Source organism: Gossypium hirsutum, chromosome D05, assembly GCF_007990345.1.
Source record: "Gossypium hirsutum isolate 1008001.06 chromosome D05, Gossypium_hirsutum_v2.1, whole genome shotgun sequence".
In the NCBI taxonomy this organism is placed as follows: Eukaryota; Viridiplantae; Streptophyta; class Magnoliopsida; order Malvales; family Malvaceae; genus Gossypium; species Gossypium hirsutum.
In genome coordinates, this window is record NC_053441.1 from 28,201,876 (window position 1) to 28,213,138 (window position 11,263).

The 11,263-nt window shown below is 32.9% G+C and overlaps 2 pseudogenes; both read left to right on the plus strand.

Moving 5' to 3' along the window:
• Positions 1-4,081: 4,081 nt before the first annotated feature.
• LOC107903103 (G-type lectin S-receptor-like serine/threonine-protein kinase At5g24080) lies at positions 4,082-5,592 on the plus strand (annotated as a pseudogene).
• A 926-nt stretch (positions 5,593-6,518) lies between these two features.
• On the plus strand, positions 6,519-10,705 carry LOC121217133 (G-type lectin S-receptor-like serine/threonine-protein kinase At2g19130; annotated as a pseudogene).
• The last annotated feature ends 558 nt before the right edge of the window (positions 10,706-11,263 follow it).

The window sequence follows — 11,263 nt, forward strand, 5'->3', positions numbered from 1 at the left end:
AAAATACACAGTTTTTCAATCATTAGGGTAAAGGAGCAAGTTGGTATATAAATAATTAACCATCACATCAGCCAAACACGGCACATTCTTGCCAACTAAATTTAATTAATCTTCCAAGAAAGAAACCTCAATTTTGGTTAATTTCTTAACCAACAATTACATTTCTCAATTATAAGCATTAAAATCGGTACAAATTGTTAATCCAATTACAACTATATTTAAATTGGATTGTAAGACTTAAATTCGGGCATTTTAACTTCCAAAACCTCACCTTTATTAATAACACCAAGATGTTTTTGGCAATTTTGATTTTATTTAGAATATGTTATTGTTTTTTTTTTAAGTATTTTTTAGTCAAAATCAGAGTGCCTAATGTTGGTAGCAATGATTAATTCTCTTATTGTAGATGCTTTTTGAAAAGGTAAACGGGTGATCATGAATATGTTACATTCTCATGAGTAAGGATCGAACCCCCAGCATCATGGTTAACGGATGATGTGATTTTTAGAAAGTATTTGTATTTATACCAAATAAATAATCTAATATAATTATGTGTGCATAGATTCACATCAAATACATATACACACATCTGACACTAGTGTTTTATAGTCATCCAACTATAAAAATTACAAATGTTCATGAAAAGATGACATGACAATTCAATAACTGATATAATAACGAATTTAATCCTAAATGTATATACATTGTGTCAATTTAATTATAGTCTAAAATTTAATCTTTACACATCAGTAACTTTATTATTTTTTATTTCTATTATTATTTTTCTTTCTTTTCTCTTGTCTTCTCTTTTATTTTTACTCATCCAAACCATTTATCATGTAAAATTTGTTTTTAGTTCATTGAATGTTATTCTATTGACATTTCATTTTTCTTTTGGGTTTTTCTATTTTGTGTTGAAATTTTGGTTGTTGGTAGATTTTTTAGTTGGGTAATCCTAGAGAAGTGCATTTGTGTTTTATTATAGGAAGTAAGGATTTCATAATTGTTGAAATGGATTTTGATCAAGTGGTAAAGCTCTTTTTACCCTTTGAGTTTTCATTATTATAGGAATAATGTTGAATTGATTCGCCAAATGAATATGTAGTGATAGGAATGTTAAGGTTGAAACATTGACCGTTTGAATGTTTTATAGGGTTTATTCTTGATCGGTTAATCCAAGATCTTCAAAGTTTGATTAACTTCTACAAGAAAGTAATTGTAAGCACTCAGTTTGATTTCTTTCAAGTAGTGGCGAGCATTGGGAAAGGTCAAAAAGTTATATAAATGGGTTTTTGGGAAATTTGAAGTTTGCTATAGTAGAAGCTGTTCCATTACGTATGGTTGTAGTTACTTCTCATATGAGAAGTAAAAAAAAAAAAGAAGAAAAAATAACGCCATTAGAGCTGAAAAGCTGGAAGAAAGGGTTACTACCAAATAGCATAAAATTGGTTTAACATATATAATTTTTAGTAGGGCTAAGCAAAATCCAATTCTATTCGAAAATTTGATAAAAAATTTAAATTTTGAATTAAATGGTTCGAGTCATTTGAGTTAATCAAGTTATTCGGATCAACTTGTATAAAAAATTAAGTTTTTCCGTTTAACTCGAATATGAATTATACAATTCGAGTTATTCCAAAATCCGAATAATAAAAGGCAAACTACGTCATTTGATAAATGTTTACCTTTTCTAAGTTAAAATTCAAAACCATTAAATTAAAAACAAACTATGTCATTTTGATAAATGTTTACTCATGAAGTTAAAAGGCAAAATCATTATATTTATTTATGTAGTTAAATAATTTTGTACTTCGTCTACTAGATAAACAATCGATCCATGTAAATGCAACATTGAGTATAAATAATAGGATTCGTTAACTCAACTCGACTCAAATTTTTTTTGACTCAATTGATTCAAAAAATTCAATTGGTTCAGTAATTGAAATAGATTCGTCAACTCGATCAACTCAAATTTTAGACTCGATTTGATCGAATACTCGGCTCTATTTTTATTGAGTAGAAATGGGTTTTTTTTTTCTTAAAAAAAATTGAGATGGAAGAAGAAATATGGAAAAATGGATTAGTAAGCCAATCAAAGGCATGCACTAACTGGCCTTTCCAATTTATAATTCGGATGGCAATTCTCAACTCTCACCTATTAAATTGGATGAAAAAGTCAGTATGCTTTTGCATTTTAGGGTCGCACTTGATTGTTAATGTATGTATATATGATAGACACATCTCAAATTTACATATCTATGTCCCCCCCCAAAAAAAAAAATTTAACACATCAAAATTTAATTAAAAGTGTAATTTAGTACATGAATATTTTGTGTAATTATTACATGCAATTTTGATTGTGATATAATATATATACGAGACTTTGACTTTAATTCAACTGTACACACTTAAATAACAATACATTTATTTATTTTATATTAGATAAATATAATTATTTATGTATACAATGTATAAACCTAAATAATGCTACGTCGATAATGGTGTTAATAGTTTGTAAAATTAAATCAAATACAAAATTCATATATAAAATTGTATAAAGTCTAATTTTATGTATTGTAAAATACATTATATCAAAGTTCGTTCAGACTTATCTTATATATAAATCTCAATTTTAATAATTTATTTCATAATCATCAAAAGAAAGTTATTTATAAATTTTGATGTATTTATACATCAAAGCATTATCATTGGATTTGTAGTTGTTTTGTTGTAATGTATATTATTTTTAAATGTTTGATTGAGTTATATGGCATGCAACACATCTTTTGAATATGACCACAAACTCAACATGCTAAACTATGACACAATCTCCTACGGACTCTCTGTGTGTTGGTGAGTAATCTCTGCTTGAGCACTGGCCAGACAAAAATCTAACCCTTTAGGGGCCCTTGAACTTCCAAGGGATCTTCCAGACATCTTCATTCGGTTTCCAAGAACATTCCCGAATTTTCCCATAAGCACTTTTAACAGAGAAAGAACCTGTCTTCGTTCCTCCCCAGATAATCCTGTCAACTCTTGTTGTCAAATGAGGTAGGGGTATCCCAATAATCTTTGAATGACTCTCAAGCAACCATAGCCGAAACAAATCAAGGTTCCAAGTACCATCATCAGCAACCATATCACTAAGCAAGTAGTCCAAATCAATACTAGCATGTCCGGGAATCAATTAATGAGATGCCTACATTTGAACCCATGGATCACTCCAACACATGATATTTCTCTCATCCCCTACTAATCAAAGCAAATTCTCCCGAATAAGTGGCCAAACCTTAGTAAGGGCTCTCCACAAAAAGAGCCTCTAATGTGGAATAGAGTTTCTGGAATTCTGACAACTACCCCATACTTCACTCAAAGCACCTATACCCAAAGAGCTTTAGAATCAACCACAATTATAAAACCCAACTTCATTATGAAGAAGTGTTATGATCCTACAACTTTCGAAAACCAATACCGCCATGCTCTCGAGGCTGACATACATCCTCCCAACCGACCAAAGCCACTTTCCTACCATTACTCAATGACCCCCAAACAAACTGACGCACCATACGTTTGATTTCCTCACAAAGACCCTTGGAATCAACATTGACTGCATGAAATAGCTGGGAATCGCTAGTAAGACAATTTGCGCTAGGGTGGCCCTACCAGCTAAAGACAACGACCTTGCATCCCATCCTGCAATTTACTCTAAACTTTATCCACCACAAAACGTAAAGAGCTATTGGTTACTCTATCATGAAACAAAGGTACTCCCAAATAGCTTCCAAGATTATGTATTCTACTAAATCCAAGAATACAGCACAATTATCTCCTAAGAATTCACTTACTCCTTTTGAAAAGCAAACATTCGTTTTATGTCTTTAAAATTTAATAATGTGACGAATTTTATTAATACCTGAATACATTAATTTTTAACATCTTAATATAAATTATTTCCTATTTTTAAATATCATATACATATACATTTTATTAAGCAAGTCACTATATCTATGTCCAGTCTACGTGGGGAACACAGCTCCAAACGCCTGCATTAATTGGTCAACATTCTAAGGCATGGAAAAATTGTTCTCATCTCCTTGGTCAAAATTTCAATTCATTCACCCATTACTCCATCATGGAAAATTCTACTTTCGAATGGTAGACATCTAAGATATTGTTCATTTCATCATCTTCTCTTGTCCCATCTCCGATCTCTATTCATCATCATCAGTGGTATCGAGTTCAGGAATTACTGCTATAGGTAATCTTTTTAATTAATTTCTTCTTCTTCCTCCTCCTCCATATGTCGAAACAAACTGATCATAAATTCACTTGTAACCATCTGCAGTAATCGTGGTCATCATGATTCTTGTCTCAATGTTCCTTCTCAGTTGTATTAGATGGTATCAAAAGAAAATTTGTTCGTCTTCCCCTTCTCCACTTTCGAAACTAACAGCAACTATGGATCAATTCCTCAACGACATGGAAAAGGAGAAACCAATCCGATTCACCTCTCGCCAGCTAAAGATCGCCACCGATAATTTCTCCACTTTGTTGGGTTCAGGGGGTTTTGGAGCTGTATACAAGGGTGTTTTCAACGATGAAACCATGGTAGCTGTCAAGGTTCTCCATGGAACCTCGGATAAAAGAATCGAGCAACAATTCATGGCGGAAGTGGGCACAATCGGCAGAGTTCATCATTTTAACTTGGTTCGACTCTATGGCTTCTGCCTTGACAAGAACCTGAGGGCATTAGTTTACGAATACCTGCAAATGGTTCGCTTGACAGGTTTTTATTTACCCAAGAAAAGATATTAGGATTCGAGAAACTCCATGAAATTGCTGTAGGAACTGCGAAAGGAATTGCTTACTTACATGAAGAATGTCAACAACGAATCATTCACTATGACATAAAGCCTGAAAACATTCTATTAGATTCAAATTTTGTCCCAAAGTAGCTGATTTTGGTTTGGCCAAGCTATGCAACAGGGAAAACACTCATATGAGCATGACAGGAGGTCGAGGAACTCCAGGGTATGCAGCACCGGAACTTTGGATGCCATATCCAATAACCCACAAGTGTGATGTTTATAGCTTTGGGATTCTGTTATTTGAGATCATAGGCCGGCGGAGGAACCTTAACGTCCAACTTCCGGACAGCCAGGAGTGGTTCCCTAGATGGGTGTGGAAGAACATTGAGAGCAATGGTGATATTGGAGAGTTAATGGAAGCCTGCGAGATCGATGAAGGAAATAGAGAGACCGTGGAGAGAATGGTGAAAACGGCTTTATGGCGTGTTCAGTATAGAGCTGAACGAAGGCCATTGATGAGCATGGTGGTTAAAATGTTAGATGGAGCAGCCGAAATTCCTCAACCTTCAAATCCCTTCGGGCATTTGCTGGATCACAATTCCACCATTGTTGCTGCAGGTATTTCGAGTTCAACATGGAAGGACGATTCAGAGCCTTCTTCTTCGGTGGTAACAGATCAGTCCAAGTTGGTAGTTGAAACTCCAACTACAAATATGGAGAATTGTGAGATTGAAGTGGTTTGCACTTCTACTTAAGGTTTGTTAACCCTGAATTGGTTTTTTAATTTAAGCACAAATAATTTAAAATTTATAACAATATTCAATTTTTTTTCAAAATTAAAAGAAATTATTAAAAAATTAAAAAAGTATACGGAGATTACATATAGGTAGAGGTGATCATGGGCCGGATCCAGACAAAATTTTAGGCCCGTTTTCTAGGCCTGGGCTCAGCTCGACCCGAAATATGGGCTTAAAAATTTATCCAAGCCCGACCCGAAAGAAAATTGCTAAGCCCGAGCCCGGCCCGGCCCGACCCATATTAAATATATATTTAATATATAATTCGGGCCGAGCTCGGCCCGGGCCAAAAAATTTTACCTGAGGCCCTACCCGTTTTCTAAACGGGCCCTATTTTTTTGCCCAAATCAATATTTCGGGCCTATATTTTTACCCGAACCCTTCTATTTTTGGGAGGACCGTCGGGCCAAGCTGAGTAACCCAACCCATGATCACCTCTACATGTAGGCTACCATGTTTAAAATTTAACGTTTTAGTCAATATTTTTATAACCTCCCTAACCTGGTCCAGACGTTATGGCCGAATTTTTAAGGTTACATTGGTCACCGGAATGACCTAGTAAAATCGTTCAATTTCGTAAGTATTAATTTGTCAGATTTAAAAAAAAAACTTAGGATAGTTACCAAGAAACGTCCATTTAAAAAGTGAAGCCTTTAGTTTTTTTATAAAAAATCAAGCAATATCAAGCCAATTATTAGGATTGTTCGACTTTTAACAAAATTGTACGCATGCAAAATCCCAATTAAAAACAAACTCACGCTACATGCCACAATCCAAAATAATCATTACAATTCCAAACTCAATAATAAAATTTAGTTTAAAAGTACTTTATTTAAAAAAATTGTTTGAGATGAGTCTCCTCAAATATCGTGTCCGATCCTAACCTCGAGAATTATCTATAAGGAGTAAAACTATGAGGGTGAGCTTTAAATGCTCAATGTGAGTCTTAAACAGAATAAACAATATACATACATACAAACAAACAAGTTACAATAAAACATATAGCCAACAACATTTCTGAGATCATAGTAGCGCATGGCATCATAAATATACAGTATATATATGCATGGGCATGCTCATAAGAAAATAGTGCACAATTCCTACCCATCCATCCGCTACACACTATGAGTTCCCCAAAACTCATCATCCGAACACCAAAACAATAAGAGTCATAGCTCAATGTGGACAAACCACTAATAACAATTTGTAGTTAGATCGCCAATATTTTGTGGATAAATTATCAGTACTCCACGGAACTCCTCTGTCACCCATCAATCCCAATCTCCATGCAATGCAACATGTCATATAAATAGTGTAGCAAATTATGCTCATCAATATCAATTTCAATAAAAAATGACATGCTTAACATGCATTCAATTTATCAGTATTGGTGGCATAATTTTCATGCATTCAGTAATTCAATATCAATCGATAGTATATCTTTTCATGCAAGCAATAAATAGTGCACTAGGCATGCTTAACATGCAGTCGATAAATAGTAACAATCTGCATGCTATAAGTCAAGTAGTAATAGTACAAATCAACCAATTTCATCAATCATACAATCAACTTAACCTCTATAGTACTTACACATTCAGTTAGCATAATATTTGCCACTGAACCGAAGTGTTATAAGCATAATAATTGCTACCGTAATATTTTATTAAAAGCATATTAAATGTTATTATATTGATATGTTTTGAGCATGTCATATTGTATTGCATGTCATATTGCATGCTACTATATACAAGGGTGTTCTCAACAATGAAATCATGGTAGTTGTCAAGGTTGATACAAGTCTCATGGCCCGAAATTAAGCTCATGAATGTGATGGGCTCAAATTTTCTCAAGGCTCAATAACAGCCCAATAACAAGGTTAAAGGCCAAGTAAATCCAAGCAAGATTGAACGAGACCATCCAAGACTTCGTTACCAAGGCCATAGGTGTACACACAACCGAAAAAGAAAATCAAGATTCACTTTCTTGTTTTCAAGAAAATCAAGAAACCAAATCTTAGTCCAATTTTGCTATTTCAGAGAATTTGAAAATCAAGATTTCAAATCTTGGAAATTGTAACACCCCTAACCTGTGTCTGTCGCCGGATTAGGGTTACGAGACATTACTGTACAAGACACAGTTCAATACAGTCATTTATCACCTTTCATGCATCAAAGAATAATGATTCATTTATAACATTATCAGACTCGAATATCCACAATTCACTTATACTAAATTCGATTACATGAATCATAAAGCTAATCCAATTTAGTTGTACTTTACTAATCATGAATCACAAATAAGCATACTTCAAAATTCAACCCATTCAATTCGGTTACAATTTCTATATTTTGAATCAAGCTAACATACATCAAAAACTCAATTGAACATGTTCCAAATTATCAAATTCGAACTAAAATTATATACATCAAAGCCATGTTCACATACTCACTAATTAAATTATATTCAAGCATATATCCTTACTTTTCGTATACAGAAAATACATCAGTACATAATTTCATTAGCTAAATATCGAATTTTTTCATTTCATTACTTTTGTATGTGCACATAATGAAACCAACCGAATCAATATATACAACTTAATGTCCATTCACATATACTACATTAGCAACATTACAATATAACCAAACATACTTTTGATGTCATTATAATATACTAATTTACCCTAATACAAAAACCATTTCTATGTATATCTACCGAATCCATATTAACCTAATTCATTAAATATTACATAACCATACAAATTTCACATGTTATACATATTAATCTATATTCGAATTAAACTCGTAATTAATTTTCCTACTTTAAATAAAATTTGGCATTGTAGTATACATACATACATTTCGATTCAGCTATTTATAAATTAAATACATTAAATTTAACATTAATTATTCACTTACGAACTTACCTCGAACAAAGACGAACGATACGGAACGACTACTCAACCACTTTTGATTTCTCCCATTTCAAATCTGATTTATTCTTTTCTTGATCTAATTCAATACTAATTTGGCTTGTTTATTCACATATTCATTTAATTTCATCCAAAAACACATAAATGAGCAAATTACATTTTAGCCCCTAACATTTCACATTTTCTCAATTTAGTCCCTATTTTAAAACAACTCAAAATATTCAAAATTTCAATATACCCTAGTTAGGCCGAATCTACCTTTAGCTTATACAAGCCCACATATTTCATTTATTTCACATTTTAGCCCTTCAATTTTTCATTTTCACAATTTAACACAAAATACTCAAATTCATCAAAAATCTCAATACAAAACATATTAATCCAACATCTATCCTTCATAATTTATCAATTAACATCATTAAACTCACAATTTCATCAATGGATTAACTCACAATCTTCATCAAAATCAGAAATTGAGGCATGGACTTAATAAAATGCTAAACAACAATCACAAAAACATAGAAATTATTAAAAATGAATCAAAACACATACCTTAATCACTAAATATCAAAGCTGAACCCTAGCTTAGTATTTTTCTTTTCTTTTCTTTTCTTTTCTTGTTAACATCGGCCAAAGATGAACATAATGGCCTATTTTCATACTTTTATCTTATTATTTCATTATTTAATAATCAATTTCCATTTTTAGCCTTTATAATATCATTTAAAATCCACTAACCTTAGGCTTTTATGCCCATTCATAATTTTAATGGTATAATTTCAACAAAAGGCCCCACATAATGAAAGCCATAGCAATATAGTACTTTAACAATTAGCAAGTCACTTTTGCATTTTACGCGATTAAGTCTTTTTCACAAATTAAGCACACAAACGGATAAATTAAATCACGAAAAATTTCACACATGTCAATTCACATACTATAAGCATGGAAAATAATATTAAAATATTTTTCAGACTCAGATATGTGGTCTCGAAACCACTGTTCAACTAGGGTCTAAATCGGGCTGTTACAACTCTCCCCCCTTAGGGATTTTCATCCCCAAAAATCTTACCCGCGAATAGGTTTGTATAACGTTCTCTCATAGCATCCTCGGGCTCCCACATAGCTTCTTCAACCCCGTGTCAATGCCATAAGGTTTGGATCCCACGTAGCATTTTTTTAGGTCCAAAAATAGTTTCTTTCCATCCAAGAAACCCTAATTCATTCTCTATTAGACTCTTTACCAGCTGATTCATTTTTCTTTTGTTTTAATTTCGTTTAATTCTTCTTTCTGACAACTAATCAATTTTCGTTGTTTCTCATTTCAGTTTACATTCGTCTAGAGATCTAGGTTAAATTTGTAACTTAGACAAGCTACGATCCTGTTTCGCACGCCTGTCGTATCATTCTTTATCAAAGGTTCTCAATTAAGCCTCGGATAAAAGAATCGAGCAACAATTCATGGCGAAAGTGGGCATAATCGGTAGAATTCATCATTTTAACCTAGTTTTACTCTATAGTTTCTGCTTTGACACGAACCTGATGGCCTTAGTTTACAAATACCTGCCAAATGGTTCACTTGATAGGTTTTTTTTTACCCAAGAAAAGATAATAGGATTCTAGAAACTCCATGAAATTGCAATGGGAACAGCGAAAGGGATTGCTTACTTACATGAAAAATGTCAAGAACGAATCATTCACTACGACATAAAGCCTGGAAACATTCTCTTAGATTCAAAATTCTATCCCAAAGTTGTTGATTTTGGTTTGGCCAAGCTCATCAATGGGGAAAACACTCATATAACCATATCCAATAACCTATAAGTGTGATGTTTATAGCTTTGGGATGCTATTATTTGAGATAATCAGCTGGCGGAGGAACTTTAATATCGAAGTTCCGGAGAGCCAAGAGTGGTGCCCTTGATGGGTGTGGATGAACATTGAGAGCAATGGCGACATCGGAGAGTTAACGGAAACCTGCGAGATCAATGAGGGAAATAGAGAGACCATGGAGAGAATGGTGAAGACGGCTTTATGGTGCGTTCAATATAGACCTGAACGGTGGCCATTGATGAGCATGGTGGTTAAAATGTTAGATGAAGCAGCCGAAACCCCTTAACCTTCAAATCCATTTGATCATATGCTGGCTCTGCGAAATGATTACGGTTCCAACATTGTTTCGAGTTCGACATGGACTTATTCAGAGTCGACGTCTTCGGCATTATTAAATCAATCCGAGTTTGTAGTAGAAAGTACAAGTTATACTATGAAGAATTACTAGTTTGAAATGGCTTGCACTTCTACTTAGGCCTCTTTAGCATTTTTGTTTGTACAAATTTAATGATTTTATGCAAACATATATCACTAAAAACTAAAATTTATGCAAATATGTTATTCGTTAGGAGACTGAAGCTCCTAATTAACAAATGCTCAATGTCATTATCATAGGCCTGCCAATGACATCAATTTCCCTTTCATTCCTTCTCTTTTGAAAAGTAAAAAGAAAAAGAAGAAGATTATTTCTACTTTAAAATAATTTTATAATTTTTTTTTCAATTTTTTTAATGAATTTCAATGATTTAAGAAAAATTATGTCCAAAATGGCTATCCAAATTCAAATTAATATAGATTTTTATTTGTTCAGTTCATTCTAAACCTAAATTTTTTAAATAATTTTTATTTCCATTTTTTACAATGTTCTAACACTACACCAAAACAGTCTTTTA